The following is a 23,104-nucleotide window of genomic DNA, read 5'->3' on the forward strand; positions in this document are numbered from 1 at the left end:
AGTGTACACAACGCTAAGCCGCCGGATGCCGTACACTTTTCCTTCCCGGTTGGCGTTCTAATGATTATGCATGAAAACGGAGTACAAGGTATAGCAGTCTTTCCGCTTCTTCCTGTCTGCTGTGAATTTCCAGCTATGTAGTATGTTCAACCAACCGCCAGCTGCATCTTTTTAGTTCGTTGTGAGGTTAACATTTCCGCAGGCTTCGTAATCACTCAAGATAACCTTCCGTCGGTGCAGGCCGGACAACGCCCCGGAAAGTGCTCGGGAATGCAGCACTAGCCAGCCCCTGAGAGACTACCCGGACATGCATATACTTCACTTTGGTGAGCATCACAGCGCACATACTACTCCTGCCTCAATACGAAAATGAACAGATTGAATGGTAGAGGTGGTAAAGCCTTAATGGACGCACCGCGGGCGACACAGGAGGATACGTGAGGGGACGCCTGAGTATATCGGGCTTAGTTGATTTTAATAATAATAATAATAATTGGTTTTTGGGGAAAGGAAATGGCGCAGTATCTGTCTCATGTATCGTTGGACACCTGAACCGCACCGTAAGGGAAGGGATAAAGGAGGGGGTGAAAGAAGAAAGGAAGAAAGAGGTACCGCAGGGGAGGGCTCCGGAGTAATTTCGACCACCTGGGGATCTTTAACGTGCACTGACATCGCACAGCACACGAGCCTATGCGTTTCGCCTCTGACGGCGATCTCTGACGGCGTTTAGCCTGCTGACGGGAGATTTGAGGATATACTGACCGTTAAAGTTAAATCCTACAATACATTAATATATTGCATTCATAAACTCTTCCCGTTCAAAAATGGTTTTGTTCAGAATTGTGGGGTATGTAAGTACCTGCCGCGGCCCGCCTTGACGGTTCTTGTCCTCGCCGTACCCATATTCCGGGAACGAACGGGTGCCATGGCCTAGCGTTGTGCGTGTGGGAAGAGAACAGTTTTCCCGTTAGGTTGAGTTACGGGATAATTAGCTCCATCTAGGGACAGAAGGTCGAAACGGTGGATGAAACGCGAGTGAGGCAGAGTGCTTAAAGAACTCAATGGTGGGTGCGTACATGAGCGAGATTAACAAGGATGTGGTCTGCAGGGGAGCATTCAGCCGGAGCCTGACACATCGATCATGGCGACTGTGCGGCTCCGTGAAGACCAAATGGGGTGCGAAACTCGAACACCTAATCGATGTTAACGCATATCGTTTAAGCACTGCGCCAGGAGTGGTATGAGGACTCCCACCGGTCTATGAATGCTAACTAGAGAATGACCAGTTTGCATATATGGGCATTAGCCTATCGACGCTATCGCGTCATGCTCTTAAGGTGGAGTTTAAGTGCCCCCCCCCCCCCCCCTAATTTTCGCATATGCCCCGCAGTGGGAAACAGCACCCCAACGCTCCTTTTGACAGGGTGCGTGCCGACGTCATCAATTTGCAATCACCATATCCTGCCTGTCTTCTTAGTATTCAGAAAAAGATGTTGAGTAACACCCTTTTTTCCTTTATCCTGAGAAATTGTGAAGAACACGATTTTGCGCCTCTTTCTCAGTTTTGCTGAAGTCCACCTGCTTTCAACTTGATTGCGTGTGTGGGTGTTCTTGTTTTGGCTTTGCAGAGCCATGCCTTAAAACTCTAAGTCTGCTGGTGGTGGCAGACTCAGGCTTGGACGTCAGCCATCTTCCCGAGGATATCAAGTAAGTCACATGCTTACCGTGGTTTCTATTGCGAGGCACGGGGGTAAGAAGGGGGCGGCCGGGGAAGCTGACTTAGAAACAGACCACTCCAGCACGCCGCCATATTGGCACCCTCCTGGTGTCCAGCACGCTTTTCGTAAGGACGGTTGGAATTTACGCTAGCTAACACAGTCTGAAACATCCGCACGAGGCTCTGCAGGCTTAGGTTAATTAGCTCGCCGAAGGAACGCAAGAAAGATGAGAGGATGAAAATGAAAATTTGTTTTTGGGGTAAGGAAATGACACAGTTTCTGCCTCACATCCTGGCGGACACCTCAACCGCGCAATAAGGGAAGAGATAAAGGAGGCACTTAAAGAAGAAAGGAAGAAAGAGGTGCCGTAGTGGAGGGCTCCGGAATAATTTCGACCACCTGGGGATCTTTAACGTGCACTGACATCGCACAGCACGCGAGCCTGTGCGTTTCGCCTCTGTCGAAACGCTGCCGCCGCGATAAAACACTGGATATCCCACATATTACGTGTCCCACTCGAAACCACCTATCAATTTCTGCTAGAGCACCATCACATGGCACGTCGCAAAGTGATGCTGCTCTAGTAGAAAATGAGAGGTGGTTTTGAGTGGGACGCGTAATATGTAGGACAGCCAGCGCTTTATTAGAGGGGGAAATGTCAACGCAGAGCAAATGCAAGCGTACTGTGAGGTAGCATGAATGGAAGACAGCGTGGTGAGGTTTGAAAAATCATTCAGGAGGCCACTGTTCCATCACAGGGGCTTTTAGAAAATCTTTAGTCTTGCCGTGGACTTGACTTGGCTGCTCAGAAAGATAAGTAAGAGGACGGTTTTCAACGAGCTGGTCTAATGCGTCAGAAAACGAAGTTGGTAGGTTTTCACCAGCGCTGGTTCGAACCCCGATTGGAGGATGTTTACTTCCGCTGCCTCCCGTTTGCACCAAAATGTTCGAAATGATTCGGATAAGTTCGGCAACAAGCAGTTATTCATTTTCGGCTTTAGGTTCATCTTCATGTCCTTAATAATTGGTTTTTTTTGGGGAAAAGAAATGGCGCAGTATCTGTCTCATATATCGTTGGACACCTGAACCGCGCCGTAAAGGAAGGGATAAAGGAGGGAGTGAAAGAAGAAAGGAAAAAGAGGTGCCGTAGTGGAGGGCTCCGGAATAATTTCGACCACCTGGGGATCTTTAACGTGCACCGACATCGCACAGCACACCGGCGCCTTAGCGTTTTTCCGCAATAAAGACGCATGTTCTTCAGTTTCGGATGGTGTTCGCCCGAATTTGTCGAGAATGAGCCCTAAAAACATTTCGTGCCAAAAAATGTCCGTGTGTTGTGCGATATCAGTGTACGTTATAGTCCAGTTGGTCAAAATTATTCGCCGGTCGGTCATACAATGTCTCTCATAGTCCAGGTGCTTCTTAGGGACGTTTAACTGTACGTACTGCACCGTACTGCGCCATACGATATAACAGCAGCGTTGCCCCGGTAGTTTCAACTTGTGGCTGGCATTAGGGAGGTGCAGGTTTCGATTCCCAGTGCCGCTTGTTACGTACCGGTTTTTCTGTGCGTACCAAGCTTTCATCTGGCCTGATGCTCGGCTACTATGGAAAAAAAATGCCCGGAAAATTTGACTTCAACCAGGAGCAATTTTTGCTATGGTACTCTTTAGTTAAGCTGTCCATGTTCCATTGATCAGATTCATCATCGTCATCAGAACTGTAACCCGCCGTGGTGGCTCAGTGGTTAGGGCGCTCGGCTACTGATCCGGAGTTCCCGGGTTCGATCCCGACCGCGGCGGCTGCGTTTCGATGGAGGCGAAACGCTAAGGCGCCCGTGTGCTGTGTGATGTCAGTGCACGTTAAAGATCCCTAGGTGGTCGAAATTATTCCGGAGCCCTCCACTACGGCACCTCTCTCTTCCTTTCTTCTTTCATTCCCTCCTTTATCCCTGCCCTTACGGCGCGTTTCAGGTTGTTGTTATTATTATCATTATTATTATTAATTATTATTATTATTAATTATTATTATTATTATTATTATTATTAATTATTATTATTATTATTATTATTATTATTATTATTATTATTATTATTATTATTATTATTATTATTATTATTATTATTAGAAGTTTATTTGACATTACAATTGCATTGACATTAGAACGAGCGTTAACGAGACGCAAGACAGAGTACACATCACCCAAGTACATCACAAAATGGGTCATGATGATTGTGTACACATTGCACAATGAACATAGCAGTGATATGCATGAATATACGTATATACAATGAAGAAGCAAGCGAAAGGGACAGTTTAAAGGTTAGACGCGCGTACGCTCTGGTGCTTCTAAGCCATATTAAGGAACGCGCATAAGACTGATGGATGGATTGGCGATTTATGACCCTGCAGTTTTCAAGCATTCGTGCCAGCGTCAGCGCGCATTGATCCTACAATCTGTTCATGACAGCACAATGAATTGTTATCCGAGATTATCACACAAGGCCTTCCTCTCAATCCTATAGGTCACGGCGACGGCTTTCCTACCGGACGAGCAGTTTGCGCTATTGCATAGAAGACGCGGAGACGAAAGGAATTTGCATATACAGTGCACGTTAAAGATCCCGAGATGGCCGAAATTATTATGGAGCCCTCCGGAGACACATAGTTGACCCCATTCCAAACCCCTCAGGGGAGCAGTGGGAGGCTGTTCTGCTCAGCGATGATAACCCGCCGCGGTGGCTCAGTGGTTAGCGCGCTCTGCTAGTGATCCGGAGTACCCGGGTTCGAACCCGACCCCGGCGGCTGCGTTTTTATGGAGGCAAAACGCTAAGGCTCCCGTGTGCTGTGCGCAGTCAGTGCACGTTAAAGATCCCCAGGTGGCCGAAATTATTCCGGAGCCCTCCACTACGGCACCTCCCTCTCCCTTTCTTCTTTCACTCCCTCCTTTATCCCTTCCCATACGGCGCTGTTCAGGTGTCCGCTCATATGTGAGACAGATACTGCACTATTTCCTTTCCCCCAAAACCAATTTTCATTTTCATCATAATTGTAAACGCGCCGCCTTCGCAGAGGCGAAGCGTCGATGTAGCCAAGTTTCAGCTGTGACGTTGATGATGCTGCTGACAACCATTTTATTCAATACAGAACTTCTCGCTTCCCGAAGTGGCAGGAAGTCGCTGTAATTATACTGATCAATTTGCATAAAAACACAAATGACAACAAAACGTTACTGAATCGTAAAAAAACACCCGCAACAGCTGCGCCGTAAATAACGTTATAATAATTGGTTTTTTGGGAAAGGAAATGGCGCAGTATCTGTCTCATATATCGTTGGACACCTGAACAGCTCCGTTAGGGAAGGGGTAAAGGAGGGAGTGAAAGAAGAAAGTAAGAAAGAGGTGCCGTAGTGGAGGGCTCCGGAATAATTTCGACCACCCGGGGATCTTTAACGTGCACTGACATCGCACAGCATATGGGCGCCTTAGCGTTTTTCCTCCATAAAAACGCAGCCGCCAACGTTAGTGTCGCAATTTTGCTACGGGTTCCCCCTCCCCACCCCCTTCTTTATCACTATTCATGGCCGCTTTTGCGCTGCTCCCATCCATTAACATGCCCTACAATTGTTAGCAAGCAGAGATTGCGGGAAATAAGAAAGAAATGACAGAAGGTTGGCTAAAACGCACGGGAGCTTGCTTGCTTTTGATGACCTGCCAAGTTGCCTTTAGACGACTAGCCTAATTACGATAGATGTTCATGCTCTTGCTAAGTCGGCTGGATAATATTTATGACATCAATTTGCTCGCCGTTCATTAGGAAGGTGCTTATAACTTTTTAAGCAATGGTTTGTCCTTCTCGAAGCGCCATATTTAATTGGAACCACCTTGCAGCTTTGCATTATAGTTAAGTATCACTAGTAATTCTTTATCTCTCACACTTGTTTTCTGATTGTCTTGTGCATTTTTGCTTTTTCACTTTTACTAAAATGTGCCCGTCCTGCTTGGGCCCTGTTGTGATCTGCAGGACGTGCTAAATGAAACAAATAAAATATTAGTGCACTTCATGACAGCCTGATTTTGTTGTTTGCCGACAGACACCTGTGTCTGTGACACCCCTTCATCTCTCCGCTCTCGCAGGTGGCAGATCTGCTGCGTGACCTCCAATAACACCGCATCGGGATGAAGGATTTGTTCCAGGAAATAACGTTTCATTTGCCTTGTGCATTAAGAACCTGGGGGCCATCCTCAGAAGCCATCTTGGACCCTGCGGTTTTAATTGTAAACTGCCTATGCGAGCCGAAGGCATGAAAGATTTACTCAGTCGAATATTTGCTCTCAGTGAAATTGCGTTTTTGTGTCTTTACGAACCTCTGTTGCCGAATACTCGCCAGCAAAGACATATTTATTGCTGAGAAATTTGGAGTGCTCAGTCAGTTCTGAGTAAGTTAACAACGCTTGAGCAGCGCGAGAATGCAGGGAGTTGTTTGACAACGAAGTGAGGGGACTATCCCCTTTCATCTGTCACTCCCTGCATTGTAACGCTAGCAAGTCCACCACGAGAGTCGGTCGACGCCATTGGATGGAAGTGTACCATTTGAATAATAATAATAATAATAATTGGTTTTGGGGGGGAAAGGAAATGGCGCAGTATCTGTCTCATATATCGTTGGACACCTGAACCGCGCCGTAAGGGAAGGGTAAAGGAGGGAGTGAAAGAAGAAAGGAAGAGAGATGTGCCGTAGTGGAGGGCTCCGCAATAATTTTTACCACCTGGGGATCTTTAACGTGCACTGACATCGCACAGTACACGGGCGCCTTAGCGTTTTTCCTCCATAAAAACGCAGCCGCCGCGGTCGGGTTCGAACGTGGGAACTCCGGATCAGTAGTCGAGCGCCCTAACCACTGAGCCACTGCGGCGGGTCCCGAGAATGCAAAGAGTTGTTTGACAATGAAGTGAGGGGATTATCCCTTTTCTTCTGCAACTCCCTGCATTGTAACGCTAGCAGGTCCACGAGAATCGGTCGACGCCATTGGATGGAAGTGTACCCTTTGAAGGGAAAAAGGCCGTTTTTTCGTGACTTGTGTCTGACTATAGTCGTGAGCCAACTTGCTTACCAGTTGATTCATCTGAACTTACACAAACATCCGTTCTGGGTTGAAGCAGCTTCGGTCATTAATTAGACCGCGCAAATATGCCGATTACAAACCAGCTTTAGTTTGGCTTTGGCATCCCTTTAAGTCGGCCGTCCATTTGAAGTAGCTAAGTGAACGAATTTCGTCGTTGACACGGTTGTGTGTATGTGTGCTTGTAATTGTGCTCAAACAGGCACTGACTTATAAACCTTGTATATCCCCCTATGATGTATATTAAACCAATTCTATGAAAGCACATTTTATTTTACTGGAATTTCTCTTCAACTGTTTTCTACACCGTCCTGTAATCGCCTTTATGTGCCCCAGACTCCCCCAACGCAGAGTAACGCAGGCTATCTCTGTTCATGAAATTTCTTTCTCATTCCATTCTCTCTATGGCGTGAAAGAGAAACATGCCCAAGAAATGAATTTATATTTGCTGCCGCGTCAGAACTAAAGTATCAACGTATGCATGCATCCAAAGGAAAAAAAAATACTTAGAGACGTACCATTCACGCACGTGCTTTTGGAGTATGGGCATTCATATAAATGGGGTAAATACGCGGTAGGTAGGGCCATCCTCCACTTCCGATGTTTTTCCATGATACCTTATAAAAGTTCATTTCTCGTTTTCATAACAGGGTGGCGATCAGTCTATTGAGACAAACTTAGGCGATAGCATTATAAACCCCATCGGACCAAAATGCGTCGTCGGTCATAAAATCCGCTCACTGGCCCAAGGAAAGTTACGTCACCAGACCGAAGCCTTCACATTGGCTAGAGGGTAGCGATTTTACCAGAAAGGAAGTGGTGTCACTTCTGGTAAGTGCTTCAACAGCTGCTAATAATATATAACATTATAAATTACGACACAGCCGGTCCCAAAATACAACAAATTTTTGTGTCCCTTTTAAGCGCAGTTCCCACTGATGCCGCTTCGTGTTCTACCGGTCTGTACAACGCGTGCATGCGCCCAAACAACGATAACGGCAGCGGTGCTTGTGTAGCATTTACCTCATGTGCTTGGCATCGAGCGTGTCGTCTATCTTTCGGGTGGTAGGGTGCCTCGATACATCGTTCCGTTCATGTATCCAGGAAACCTATCGTGTGGAAAAGCCAGTACATATTACTTCTCCCCCTATCCTCTCTTCCTGTCCTCTCACCTCTTTCATTTCATTTCTCCATTCTGCCTGCTGTCCTTTATTTCCGCTGCCCCAGCTCAGGTGCTTCAGTATCGATGGCAGATGCCGGGGCTAGCAAAAATATTTTACTTCCTGTTTACTCATATTTTTAATAAAACCACTACCACCACCCCCTAACTGTGGCCGTGAAACCACCGTCTGAGGGAGTATGGAGGGCTTCGCGTGACGGTTACCGCGCCTTCCCTCTCCTTATGCAGTCGCACACGAAGGTGAGAAGGCAGCCATGGAGGAAGCGATCGCGTCGCTAAGGTTGAAGAAGAGCATCACCATCATCATTATTATCATCATCAACCTGACCACGCCCACTGCAGGGCAAAGGCCTGTCCCATGTCTCTAAGGTGCTAAGGTGCTTCAGGTAGCGAAATCAAAGAGAAACGCTCAGCACGCTGCCACGTAAAGCAACAAAAGCGGCGAAGGGCACCGAAATGCGCTGCTCACCGCCGTCCAGCGCGCTCCATCAAAGAAGGCCAGGGCACGAGGGCATTCCCGGAAATGAGAGCGGTGATTCGCCAGCAGCTGGCCCATAACCCCACAGAACGCACCCCCATCGAACCCGTAGACTCCACGTCTACGGCAAAGCTCACGGCTCTAAAAGCGCATAATACCCTCAAAGAGGTGTGGGAAGCACAACGGCTCTCGCAACTCCATAGGCTCGCCCGCCCTTACAAAGTCGGGCAGAGACCTGCTCGAGAAAGTCCACATTAGTCTGCCCTATAAGGTCGACTAGAGGGAGGAGATACCACGTGATGTCAGGAGACGCATCAACGTGCACACGATTCCAAGGAATATGCATCATTCGTATAACTTTGAAAGAAGAAAAGCAAGAGTAGTGGCCCTGCAGAAGGCAAGGGACGAGGAACCCCTACACTCTATATGTGGACGCAGCAGGACCAAATAAGGGAGTGATGACCATCGTGGTCTCAACCCCTTCAGGATCTCTAGTCAACTGCGCCTCGATGAAAGCGTCTTGCCTCACTCACGCAGAAGAGGCAGCTATTTCCTTAGATATAACTTCGAATCACAAAGCCGTTTTCCTCACGACTGGCCGAAGCCGCCGCCTAGAGTCAAGACCTTTCGGCCGTCATCTAGGCGGGTAGCCCTCTGGCTACCCTCTTTCTGTTGGACATTAAAAGTTTTCCTATCCTATCCTCACGGACTCGCAGAACGCCTGCCGCAACCTTCATGAGATGTTGATTAAAAAGATAGCGTTGTCATTGCTTACTAAGCATCTGCCCAGCCTGGCCTCAATCATCTGGTCCCAGGTCACTTGGAACCACGATGAGGAAACGAAGCGGCTCACAGGCATGCCCGAGCTCTTCTATACCGGATGTCTCCCTCCCGATGGCTGTGCACCGTGCTATGACTTAGTAGCTTCAACAACGTATGCGGACTATCTAGTGCCACACGGCACAGCCAGGCAAGTGTACGCAACGCCACATAAATACCATAATAAGTAGGAAGAGATTAGAAAAATTACGATTAGAAAAATTACGGGATTGCACTTAAGTGTGCTTAAGAGCGGAAATGCGATAGCATTTCCCTTTCCTCTCTTCCTCCCTCCCTTTCTCATTTCCCACGAACGTCACGGGGATCGAACCCGCTACCTTTGCGGGACTCAAACCCACGACTTCAGTGGGACTCAAACATACCTTTTCAGGACTGGAACCCACGACCTTCACGGGACTCGAACCCACAACCTTTTTTGCTATCTATACCATTACTATCATCATAATTGCTATCACCGACTATCACTATTGCTATCATCATCACTATCATCCCCATCATCGATATCACCAATTATCACTATTGCTTGCTATCATCGTCATTATCATCATCACGCTATCACCAACTATCACTATCGAGGACACGAGTGACGTCACAGGGGACCAACTTCCGGCGACACATTTTGCGGACACTTCCGGTGTCAACACTGCCGTCTAATGTTTTCGCATTAATAACCAGATACGCAACACTAGCAAGGTTACAACACACGTCAAACCATTGCTATAGTTGACCCCATTCCGAACACCTTGGAGGAGCAATGAGAGGTCATTCTGCTCATACATGATCCTGACCACCAACACTGGCTGGGGGGGGGGGGGGGGAAACGCGGCAGCGGTGACGAATAGACTGCCGCACTAGGCGGCCGACCCACTTGCTCTAAGAAGAGGAGGAGGAGGAAGAAATAGTAAGTGGTTTTTATTAAAATAATAAAAAGGAAGGAAAAGGAGGAGGAGGAGGAAAGGCAGGGAGGTTAACCAGACGAATAGCCGGTTTGCTACCCTGCACGGGGGGGGGGGGGGGAGGGAGAAAAAGAGGAAGGAGAAAACACAGTTTCAGGAAATAAAAGTCACTATGCAAAGTCACAGCGTTCGGTACAGTCACAGCCTATCGTGCAGGCCAGAAGTCCTCAAAAAGTGGAGCAGTGCCTTGGAGGCCTTCACCGCCGACTACCGCCGCGGCCAATGGCCGAGAATCTCCGTATCCGTCAGAGGGCGCAGGTCTAGATGCTCCAGTGCACGGCAGAGAGACTGTCTTTCGGCGCTGTAGGCAGGACACTCACAAAGAATGTGGGCTATTGTCTCATCACACCCGCAGATGGCACATGCAGGACTGTCAGCCATACCTATTAAGAAGGAGCAATGCTTGGTGAAAGCTACACCAAGCCACAGGCGACACAATAAAGTTGGTTCACGTCGTGGTAGGCTGGATGGAAGCCGAAGCTTCAGGTCTGGGTCCAAGGTTTTTAAACAGAAATGCGAGAATTAGCGTGAATTCCACGTGGCAAGCGTGATGTCCCGCGGCAGTGGTCTAATCCTACCCGCTGCGTCGGCTCTCGAGATGGAGATGGACACACAATCGCCCGCATGGTGAGCAGTTCGCGCGGCCTCGTCCGCGCGGTGGTTGCCTGCGATGCCGCTGTGTCCTGGCAGCCATTGGTAAACGATATCGTGCCCTTTGTTGATGGCTGTGTGGTGGAGCTCTCGGATTTCCGCGACAAGTTGTTCATGGGACCCATGACGAGAAAAGGGTGGTGGTGGTAGTGGTTTTATTAAAAATAATAGTAAAAAGGAAGGAAAAGATTTTTGCTAGCCCCGGCATCTGCCATCGATACTGAAGCACCTGAGCTGGGGCAGCGGAAATAAAGGACAGCAGGCAGAATGGAGAAATGAAATGAAAGAGGTGAGGGGACAGGAATAGAGGACAGGGGGAGAAGTAATATGTACAAACTATTTACACAATAAGTAATGTGTCCAGGTTGTGCGCGTGATTAGTTCAGTTTAGAGGAATTAAATCACACACGCGCACAGCACTGTGTAGGTTACAACTGAAGTGGGGCGTCCAGTTATTAATCGTTCAAGGTAGAACTCGCGGAGCGTTCGGTCACTGCGTGTAACTACCTGACGGAGAACAGACGGGACGTCAAGCCCGTGTGTTCGAGGAATGCACAGAGGCTCACCAAAGTTCGCTCACGAGTGCGCGCACTGCCCTGCGGCCACAATAGCGTCTTGATGGAGTCTGGTAGTATGCCCTGCGCCCTATAGGCCGCGAGCATATCGCGACGAGCATCGGCGAACGCGGAGCAGCGAAGGAGCAGATGTTCTAATGTTTCCACTGCACCGCATCCGTCACACACATCACTCATCGCGATTCCGTGCCGCACCCGTCGTTCCCCGGGCCACACGCAGCCAATGCGCGCGCGGAGGATCATTGCACGTTGCGACCGCGTAAGTGCGCGACAGCCGGTGACACTGTCGATGCGCTCACCTCCCGGGATGCGTGGGTCGGGGTGCTTCTTTCGGAGATGGTCGTGAATGGCCGCACGCACGTCCTCCAGCGCAAGGGGCAGATCGCTGGCAGGTAGTTGGTGTGCAGCGGTCGCGAGGTCGTCAGCTTCTTCGTTGCCGGCGATGCCGCAGTGACCGGGCACCCACTGTGCACGCACGGCACAACCTCTCTGCGCGAGGCGCTCGTTGCGCTAGCGAATTTCCCGCACTAGTGGGGTACCGCGGCCGTTAGATTGCAGGCGGCTGAGGGCGGCGCGGGAGTCGCACAGCAGAGCACTCCTGGGCGGCGGAGGGCCGAGGGTGAGCAGCAGGTCCAGCCCGAGCCGGATCCCCATCAACTCCGCCGTGGTGGAGGAGCCCAGGAAGGTTGCGTGTTGCTGGCTGTGCAGTCGCAGGGCGGGGATGGTGGCCGCCGCAGCAAGGGAGCAGCTGTCGCGGGCCACTGAGCCGTCGGTGTACACGAGGAGATGGTCCTGGAGCTCCTCGTGTATGACGGCTCTGGCCAGCTGCTGCACAGCGCAGAGGGGTGTGCTCCGCTTTCCCGCGATGACGACGATCTCTCGCTGTACCTCCGAGGCAGCAGGCCAGGGCGCGCAGGAGCCGTAGGGGGGTGGGCCTTGGGTCAATTGCTCATACTCGAGCAGCGCCGCGCCCATTCGTGAGCGCGGGTGCGAGCGCATACGCTGCAGCAGGGAGCCGCGGTCCGGTGCGCGGTGAAGCCGGTCGATGTGATTCAGTGCCCTGCGCGCTGCTTGGAGCTCAAGGGGCCACGCTCCTGCCTCGGCCAACGTTGCGGCGCACTGCGAGTTTTTGGGCAGGCCTAGGCACACGCGCAGGGACTTGCGGTGCTGAAGCTCGAGCTTCTTCCAGCACGGCTTGCGCACCGTGACGAGCGGCAGCGCATAGAGCACCGCCCCCAAAGCTGCGGCATTGTATAGACGCAGCGCGGCTTGCTGGGAGATGCCCTGGCCTCGAGCGGTGAGCTTGTGCACGGCGGCGGTGATCCTCTTCATCTGCAGACAGGCCTTGGTCGCCGCGGGGTGGAAGGAAAGGCGCCAGTCGATGTCCAGGCCAAGGTACCGCACCGATTTACGCCAAGGAATCGAAGTCCCGTCCAGTGACAGTGGCGCAAGGTGCGCGCGCGAGCGCGAAACGCAGGCCATGGCCACCGATTTGTCCGCGCTCAGCGGCAGACCAAGGCCGCGCAATCTGGCATCGATTGCGGTCAGGGCTCCCTGAAGGCACCACCGCACGCGGAACGCCTCGCCCGGTGGTCCCCGGCACCACAGAGCTATGTCGTCTGCATATATGGACATGTACACATGGTGTCGCCCGCTCGTGGGGAGGGAGGCCGGCACCACCGACATGGCCACAATAAACAGAAATGGTGATAGGACAGAGCCCTGCGGCACGCCCATGTCGACCGGGCGAGGCTTGGAGAGCTTACCCCCTACTCGTACGCGCATGGTGCGCCCGCTCAGGAAGCCATGAACGTATCGCAAAAGGCGCCCGCTCACACCGGCCCCCTCAAGCACCGCGAGAATTGGTGCGCGGTGAACGTTGTCAAAAGCGCCCGATACGTCCAGCAGCAGCAGCAGCGCAACCTGGCCTGTTGCCCTGGCATGCTCCAGCGCTGTAACAACGTCCGATATAGAATCAGCCGTGCACCGCATCCCACGGAAACCCGTCTGCCGCTCGTCAAACAAATCAGCCTCCGCAGCCCGCTCGTTCAGACGCTGCAACGCCATATGCTCCATGAGCTTACCGGCCGCCGATGTTAATGCCACTGGCCGGTATCCGCTCAGCTCCGTAGGTGGGCGCCCTGCCTTTCGGATGGGACAAACGACCGCGGTTCGCCAATCCTCCGGAAGCTCCCCGCGTTCCCACACCAGGTTGATCTGCTGCAGGAGGATCTGTCGTTGCTGCGCATCCAGGTTTCGCAGCATTTGGTATGTCACCCCGTCCGGTCCGAAGAAAAGGGAACGAAAAGATTTCTGCTAACCCCGGCATCTGTCATCGATACTGAAGCACCTGAGCTGGGGCAGCGCAAATAAAGGATAGCAGACAGAATGGAGTAATGAAATGAAAGAGGTGAGGGAACAGGAAAAGGGATAGGGGGAGAGATAATATACACAAACTATTTACACGATAACAAATGTGTCCAGGTTGTGCGCGTGTTTAGTTCATGATGGAGCAGTAAAAACTCACGCGCACAGCACTATGTTGACTACAATTGGAGTGGGGCGCCCAGTTGTTAATCGTCCAAGGTAGAACTCGCGGAGCGTTCGGTCACTGCGTGTAACTACCTGGCGGAGAACAGACGGGACGTCAAGCCCGTCTTTTCGAAGAATGCACAGAGGCTCACCGAGGTTCGCTAAAGGGTGCGCGCACTGCCCTGCGGACACACTAGTGTCTTGAAGGGAGTCTGGTAGTATACTCAGCGCCCTATAGGCCGCAAGCATATTGCGACAAGCATCGGCGAACGCTGCACAGTGAAGGAGCAGGTGCTCAAGTGTTTCCACTGCACCGCATCCGTCACACACATCACTCGTCGCGATTCCGTGACGCTGCCGTCGTTCCCCGGGCCACACGCAGCCAATGCGCGCGCGGAGGATCATTGCTCGTTGTGACCGCGTAAGTGCGCGACAGCCGGTGATGCTGTCGATGCGCTCACCTCCTGCGATGCGGGGGTCGGGGTGCTGCTTTCGGAGATGGTCCTGGATGACCGCACGCACGTCCTCCAGCGCAAGGAAAGAAATTTAATTTCCGACATAAATTGTGTTCCCCCAACCCTCTCGGCACAAGGCCGGGTATGCAGGAAGCACCGCATTAGATGCTGGCCCCGGGAGGTCTTGTGTTCAGGCGGCCTCTTCAGCCAAGATTCTAAGAACAATAAAGATGTTTGCAATGGAATCGATACACTCGGTGACGAGAGGCAGACTGCAAATTTTTGCTTATATTGCTCGAGCGCCCTCACTAGACATACATCTGGGGCCAGATTACGCAACTGTCAATTAGGAAAATTGTCAAAAAACTTGTCAAAAAGGTGTCAATAAGCCTCGCTCCTATTGGTCGGTCGTGGCCGGCGACCATTTTGCTTTTTGTGCCATGGGTGGCTGCAGATTACGTCCCGGATGTGGCAGAAGTGATGACGTTGCACACCTAATTATGCAGCCACTAATTGACAGTTTTTTGTGACATTTTCGAGGCCGTCAACTTGACCGTTGCGTTTGTGACAGAAAATGGCGGCGGTGTACGCGGCGATATGACTGAGGCTGCTGTGCTGGCGCGAGCAACGGCGAAGGAGGGCGCTCGAAGACGAGTTTGACTTGACGGACGAGCTGTTTCGACACCTTTTTCGACTGGAGAAGCAGACTGTGGAGTGGCTTTGCGACGAACTCGCCGATGAACTGGGAGATTTGCGTGCAGCGGCAGGTGCTATGTGCACTGCGGTTCTTTGCTACCGGCGGCTTTCAAGCTGCCGTTGGTAATAAAGCGTACATTTGCATCGCACAACCGGCGGTGGGCAAATGAGTACAGCGGGTGTTGGAGGCAATTTGTAAAGTTAGTGCGCAGAAGGGGTGGGTTCTGTCGTCACCTCTGTGACACACAGCTACTCATAAATAAGACACACTTATGCTGGGAAAGCATTTAATGGCACTTCGTGGTCGTCTTCTGTTTCCCAAGGGGAAAGAAACAAACAACCACTCGTCACATACTGTAACACTTCACCTTTTTGCATTTTTGTCATCGATCGAAAGAGCCGAATAACACAGACTTCAACAAGTTGTCTTCGTCAATTTCGTACCAAGTGCTTCTTGCAAGTTCGCTCGGTATTCACTTAGCCTTCTCTGCATTCGTTCAAATTTTTCTTCGCACTTAGGTCAACCGCACAGTAGCTCGATTCCAGATGCCGCGCAAAAAACAATAACACGGCGTGAAACAGGTGCTTTCGTGCAAAGAGGCCTTTTTACTGCCGTCAGCACACCCCCGCGGCACCGAAAGTTACCCTCCAGTCAATTAAATAGCACAACTTCGAACGCTTTTCGTTTTACTTAATATTTTCGAACTTTAAACACAACATCTTGGCAAAATAAAATATTAGTTATTTTCATCGTTGCCTATTTCTTATTTCCGTTTACAAAGAGTTTAGCAGACGGCCTCTCGAATGGTCTCGAGGCGCCGCCCTGCTGTAATTGGCTGATTCCTCGTTGCGTCATGTGGTGCCGTCTCATCGTTTCATCATTTTGACGTCACTGCCAGCAACTTGACAGAATTTGTCACAGTTGCGTAATCTGGCCCCTGACCACGTGTTTTACGAAGCTACTAACACCCCTACATTTCCACACACGTATAGCCTTGATTGTCACGGACCACTCACCGTAACCATCTCTACCGCGACTGCACCGCCCACAGTTACCAGTTACTTCAGGGACTGAGACGCTTATATCCTCTAGAACATGCTCAAGTACACAAGCTAGCTGAGAATATACTTTAATGCAGATAATTTCCATGCAGAAGAGAATAATATTTATGAAATGAAACATGTGCGCTTCACATTTGCCACCCCTTTGTTAAGCTAGTATTTTGATCCAAAACATCCTTCAGAAATAGACCGCCAGTTATGTTTTAGATATGCGGTCGAATCGAGCGCCACAGGCAGGGCGGAAAGATGAAAATTAGTTTTTAGGAAAAAACAAATGGCGCAGCAACTGTCTCACTTCTGGGTGGCCACCTCAATCACGCCGCGAGTGAAGAGATGAAGAAGGAAGTGAAACAAGACAGGAAGAAAGAGGTGCCGTAGTGGAGTAATAATAATAATTGGTTTTTGGGGAAAGGAAATGGCGCAGTATCTGTCTGATACATCTTTGGACACCTGAACCGCGCCATAAGGGAAGGGATAAAGGAGGGACTGAAAGAAGAAAGGAAGAAAGAGGTGCCGTAGTGGAGGGCTCCGGATAAATTTCGACCACCTGGGGACTTTTAACGTGCACTGACATCGCATAGCATACGGGCGGCTTTTGCGTTTCGCTTCCAGCATCGAAACGCAGCCTCCACGGTCTGATTCGAACTCGGGCACTCCGGCTCAGTTGCCGAGCGCCTAACCACGGAGCCACCGCAACGTCTGCACTGACATCAGAAAGGAGAGGGGGGTCTTGGGGGGGGGGGGGGGGGGGTTCGTAGCGGAAGAGAACGAGGAGTTTAGGATGAATGAAAAGAATAATAAATTGGTTTTTGGGGCAAGGAAATGGCGCAGTATCTGTCTCACATATCGTTGGACACCTGAACCGCGCCGTTAGGGAAGGGATAAATGAGGGAGTGAAAGAAGAAAGGAAGGAAGAGGTGCCGTAGTGGAGGGCTCCGGAATAATTTCGACCACCTGGGGATCTTTAACGTGCACTGACATCGCACAGCACACGGGCGCCTTAGCGTTTTTCCTCCATAAAAACGCAGCCGCCGCGGTCGGGTTCGAACCCGGGAACTCCGGATCAGTAGTCGAGCGCCCTAACCACTGAGCCACCGCGGCGGGTCGAAAAGAAGCGGCAGATTTCTCTTTGTGTGTTTGTGCGTGCGTGCGTATGTGCGCGCATACGTGTGCATGTGCCCAGATCCTTACGAGGTCTCAATTATTTCGGAGCTCTCCACTACTGCTCGTTTTCCTGTTCCCTCTTTCCCCCCACCTTCCTCTGTGCCTCACGGCGCTTTTGAAGTGTCCACCTTGAAGTGAGACTTGCCGCGCCTTTAATTTTCCGGTAACCAATCTTTTTTTTTTCGAGACGCCGTGCCAGCACATACGGAACAGTTACAGCTGACCGGAATCCCGCTATCCTAATGACACCCCCATGTCCTTCACCATGAACAAAACGCCTCTAACTGACCAATTAAAGGCTAGTCCTCTTTTATATGTTTTTTACCAGATCATGGAGAAATGGCAGTTCCAAAAAAGGAAAAAAAAATTGGTAATGAGGAAAGTAAAGGCGTAAAAACCGACTCACTTAAGCCCGGGATACATGGAGCGTTTTTTGGGCGATTTTCGCCCGACGCCGATCTGGCCCCGCCAGATATTGACGCGCGGCGTCCGGCGAGACCGGAAGCGGCAGCCGGAGCAAGCCAATAGCAGCGCAGAAAGCCCGCTCTTCCGGTTTGGCCGCCGCCGCCGCGCCAACATGGCCGCCATAGCCGACGAGCTCTGCTGTGTTTGTTGCACGAAAATGTTGTTATCGTGAAAATAAACGCTTCACGAGACATGAAATGTCACTTTTTTTTGGAGAACAGGACCGAATCTTGGATCGAAATGCCCGCTTTTCCTCCCTGAAGCGAAGGTGCCGAAGAAAACCGCAGCCGATGGTAGCCACGGCTGAGCGGGCATCGAAAGGTACGCGACCGCATGCATTCGAGCGCGCAAAACCTTGTAGATATCTATGCACGCGTGCTGCAATCAGTACAGTGGTGTCTAAATGAACAATTTCGTTATTCTGAATAAGGAGTCAGCGTCGCTGCTCTCAAAGAGCTCCTCGCTCAATGGTATTTGCCACTTGTTGATCATATTGCTTTCGCGCTGAGAGATACGCGGCGGCGGGCTGCCGCTGTTTCGCTCCATGTATCTCCGGCCGGGCGTCGCGCCGCCGCGACGTTTTCTGCCGCGCGAACATAGTCGGAAAAAACGCTCCATGTATCCCGGGCTTTACCGCCGGAGACCTCAACCGCTCCTACCAATAAAGGAGATTTATATCCGAAGTGCAAGCTTCTCCGCCGCTGCAGGGTAAATGCACTCAGGTCTACAACTGTTCGTAAACGCAAATTTAGTCAAATACGCATTTTTTGCTCGATTGGGATGAATAAATGAGTGAACGAAGCAACGAATGGGTGTACTCATTTTGAAGCAATTCTAAGAACAGGCTCGAGAGGAATAGCTGTGCACAATGAGCTTGCCAAATCATCATCATCATCATCATCACCATCAGCTTGACAACGCCCACTGCAGGAGAAAGACCTCGTCCATATCCTACCAATTAACGCTGTCCTGTGGCAGTTGCGGACACCCTTTTCCCCACAAACATCTTAATCTCATCCGCCCACCTAACCTTCTGCAGGCCCCTGCTACACTTGCCTTCTCTTGGAATCCACTCCGTTACCTTAAGGGACCGTCGGTTTCTTGCTTTCGCATAACATGCACTTCCCATGCCCATATCTTCTTGATTTCGACTCGAATGTATTTACTCACGTTTGATCCCTGCCCAACTCTGATATCTCCTTGCCCCTTAATCTTACATCTGCCATTTTTTTTCATAGTTTACTGCGCTGTCTTTAATCTAAATTCGAGAGTTTTTGTTAGCCTTCAAGTTCTTGCCCCATAGATGAGCTCTGACAAGAGTACTACCCTCCTGAGAGGCACTGGTCAGCCGCTGTTTGGTATATGTTCCTAATCTGCTGGTCAGCCGCTATTCGTGACATGCTCTTAATCTGCCGCAGTACCGATGTGCATTCTTTTACCAGTTCAAATACTCCCCTGACTATCACGAACTATTATTCCCTTCCCAGAGTGCTAAGCAGCAGTTTTTTTTATATTAATTTTCTTTAGACCCATCGTTCTGCTTTACCATTCCAGGCCCACGGTGATGCAAGCTGTGCAATTTGTCCCCTGAATTGCTTATTAATTTATAGATTAAAAAAAATACCTGAGCCTAAATTAGCCTACAGCTTAGCGGAAGCCATAGGAACGCGACAGCATCGCGCTTCGCACCATTCAATAGCGTGGGCAAACTCGGCCCGGAGACAGTACAGACGGTTCGGCGTCAATTGCAGACGACGCTGACGGTGCAGACGACAGTGGCGCTGCAGGCGTGCTGGGGCGGATTCGCCTGCTGGCGAGCGGCGGGCGTTGTATTTTTGATTAGTCACGCAGGTATCAAAACGTGTGAACGGTAGATTATCGCATCCTCATATCTGGCGTGACACCAATCTGATTTTTGAGGAGGAAATCGTTCGGGCGCCTTTCGCCAGGTTCTGCGTTTCAGTCGCGATTTTGTGTGCCGACGCGCGACGCTGCCTGCTCACTCGTCTAGCGCGTTCCGGCTGCACTGAAATCGTACGCTGCTTCGCGTGTGCCACGGCTTTCGTCAGCGCGGCCGACGGAACCGTCTCTTGAGTGCGGCCCGGTAAGTCGTTCGAACCTACGGTTTCTGCACGCCAGCGTTTGTTGATTTGGTTCACAACGGTTGTCTTCGTTGTAGTTTTCCGCGAAGTCCGCGGACTTCGTCGCGGTGATTCGTTTCTTGCATTGTTACTCGCTTACTTGTTTTGCTAGCGTGCAACGCGAGCATAATTCGCGATTAGATTCGCAATGAAGTCTTACGGAGTTTATTTTTGTGGTTCACCGTTCTGCTGCATCGTTTTGCAAACGGTGCATCTGTTTTTCGGCTTCTTCGATCCCTCGACAGGGGTGATTTTCCTGCCGAATGCAAACATGCCGCTTTTTGGTTGCGTAATCTCTCAATTGATTGTCGCACAGAATTGCACAGCCTCTTTTGAATGTCTTTACTTTTTCCCCATAGGTTTGCATAGCTTTGCAGTGTGATTCGTAACGGAAGGGGCTATCGTCTAGGCGTTAGGCTCGTTCGTTTGTTAGTCGGGCTTAAAGTGGCGTTAAATGGAAGAAAAAAAGGCAATGAGACTGGATGCCTATTTGGTGTCTCCCAAAGCCGTTTATAAAGGCATTGTATTTATACGGGCTCCACAAGCTGTACTTAAAATAGAAAATGAAAGGTGGGCGTTAAGTGATACCAGTTAATTCACGCCTGTTCTGCAATTCCCCATGCCGAGTCCCGTCCTCCGACCCATAGGATAGGTTAGGTCACTATAGCGTTTTTTTTTTAATTTTATCGAAAAGCCACGACCATTATCTCTTGACCATTAATTAATTTAACTGCCACCTGCAAGGGTGATCAGTTTGCTCACAATCCGGTGGGCAGGTTCTGATGACGTCACAAGGTCACGTGATCGAGGTGGCCCAGCTAGGTTGCTTCTCCGATTTTTCGATCGCAAAGCCTACGACTACGTCAGATCTTCTCCGGAACGGGAGCCTTAACGGTATCCCGTTAATATTTTACGCGGGAGCGTATACAGCTCGTTCGGTCGGAAATAATCAGGGGCTGCATAAAAATATCTTGTCATGTTAATTTGTGGTTCTAGTGATTGATGATTGATTCGTGTGTGATAGGTGATGACGAGGTAATGAAGCAATTGTAATTAATCGAATAATTGGAGTAATAATCGAGTAATTATTCGAATAATAATTAAAAATGAGAAAAAGGGGCGTCGGTGGTGTCAAAATGCTTCGAATGAAAAGCCAATGCTTGATAATGCTAATTAAGGAAATTTAGAGCGTGTCATCAATCAATTAATTTAAACAGTTAAAAAATTAAAAATCCGTTGAAAGGTGTCATAATGTTCAGAAAAGAAAGAAGATTAGTGAAATAACCTACACAGTCGCATCAGCATCAGATGACGCACCAAACGGCGGACGCTATGGCGTCAGCTCATAAGCGCGGCATAGGAGTCCTCCAGCGTTTTATTTAAATCCATTGACTCGCCTGTTGTTGCGTCTTTTGCTGCAGGTCAAGCGGGAACATAGCCAGAAAAAGGCAAAGAAATTTTTGCATAGAACAAAAATTGTATGGAGCTGTTCTCAGTGGTCCTATTAGCGCAGTTTCTCGAGTCGATTTTGCATCAAATCATTCAGCAGCCGTCAGAACACAAAATAAATGCAGATAACGAGCCAGTTGCTTATAAACGCGCACGGCAAAAAACGCATTCGTAATATGTTGCAATGAAAAAAGTGGTGCCGGATGTCCTTCCGGAATGTCCTAACGGCCGGCAGAGGCATCCTGACCATAGTTTCTTACTATTAACTGGAGGGAAAGCTGGCGGCGCTGCACCTCATCCACCATGGGCGCTCAAAGCATCATGGGCCGGTGAGCTACCTGGTTCGGGACAGTCGGATTTTAAGAGCGTTAGCTCTTATTCATCAAGTTTCTCGATTTCTTGGGGTCTGCTACCACCTCCCTTCGGCGTGAATTTTTTAAGTCCAAGGAATTCAAGATGGCGGCCCCCATAATAATAATAATAATTGGTTTTTGGTGGAATGGAAATGGCGCAGTATCTGTCTCATATATCGTTGGACACCTGAACCGCGCCGTAAGGGAAGGGATAAAGGAGGGAGCGAAAGAAGATAGGAACGAATAGGTCCGTAGTGGAGGGCTCCGGAATAATTTCGACCACCTGGGGATCTTTAACGTGCACTGACATCGCACAGCACACGGGCGCCTTGGCGTTTTTCCTCCATAAAAACGCAGCCGCCGCGGTCGGGTTCGAGCGCGGGAACTCCGGATCAGTAGTCGAGCGCCCTAACCACTGAGCCATCGCGGCGGGGCGCGGCCCCTGTAGTAAATCGGTATAGCAACCCAATTGGTGATTGACGGGTTACGTCATTAGTATATTGAATTGGTGATTGATTGGTGAGGTCACTGATTTTGTGACGTCATAATTAGCTAGTCACGTGACTATGCTTACTCGCTTATAACTCGGTAATTAATGGGGCCATCATAAAACGAATTAGATATTTGGAATCCTCTAGATGAGTAGAACACTTAGAAACCAAGGTTAACTAATGAAGTTATTATTTAGTTATGGTTAGGTTTAAATTTAATTGCTTCTAATAGCATATTCGTAAATATGATCTAACCCATAGCATATTCCTAACGGGCTCGATGAGCAGAACATGTTAGACACCAATATCGCCTAATTAGGTTAATATTTAGTTATGGTTAGGCTTAACAGGGCGGCCGTGACGTCAGCACATGGCAACTCACAATGCGGTAGGCGCCCGCTCGCCGTGAGGTATGGAAAAGTAGCCTAATCACGTGGTAATACATTTCATGGACGATAGATAGCGCTACCAAACAGCTAACGCTCGTTACTTTGTCCTCCAGATGGTGGCGGCATAATTTTTTTCGGGAACACAGAGTGGCGTTACTGAGATGTCCCATTCCGTCCACGGCGCGACGACTTCGGCGCGAACGTAGTGCGCAAAAGCCCTAGTAGCGAAAACGCAACATCACATGACGCCTATGAATGGTTTGTTTTCCGGAATGCCATTCAAACACCTCTCAAAGTGTTTAGGCAACAACATTTTTTAAAACATATTTCTTTTTTAAAAGCGCGCCTGTTAGGTGCGAAGTATTAGTTTATGTGGTGCGCAATAC

General features: G+C 49.9%; 1 protein-coding gene and 1 long non-coding RNA gene across 2 annotated transcripts in view; both read left to right on the top strand.

Annotated features, from left to right (window-relative positions):
* Positions 1 to 197: 197 nt before the first annotated feature.
* On the top strand, positions 198 to 6,062 carry LOC144135388 (uncharacterized). The gene is made up of 3 exons (XR_013315491.1): positions 198 to 326; positions 1,629 to 1,707; positions 5,855 to 6,062. It is a non-coding gene; the product is annotated as an uncharacterized LOC144135388 (long non-coding RNA).
* A 13,802-nt stretch (positions 6,063 to 19,864) lies between these two features.
* The window catches only part of LOC144133120 (uncharacterized), a 54,864-nt gene continuing 51,624 nt past the window's right edge, over positions 19,865 to 23,104 (top strand). Inside the window, 1 exon segment of the mRNA XM_077665981.1 lies at positions 19,865 to 19,999. The gene's annotated coding sequence lies outside the window, so the exon portion shown is untranslated.

The sequence above is a fragment of the Amblyomma americanum genome, chromosome 5 (assembly GCF_052857255.1).
Source record: "Amblyomma americanum isolate KBUSLIRL-KWMA chromosome 5, ASM5285725v1, whole genome shotgun sequence".
Taxonomy (NCBI): domain Eukaryota; kingdom Metazoa; phylum Arthropoda; class Arachnida; order Ixodida; family Ixodidae; genus Amblyomma; species Amblyomma americanum.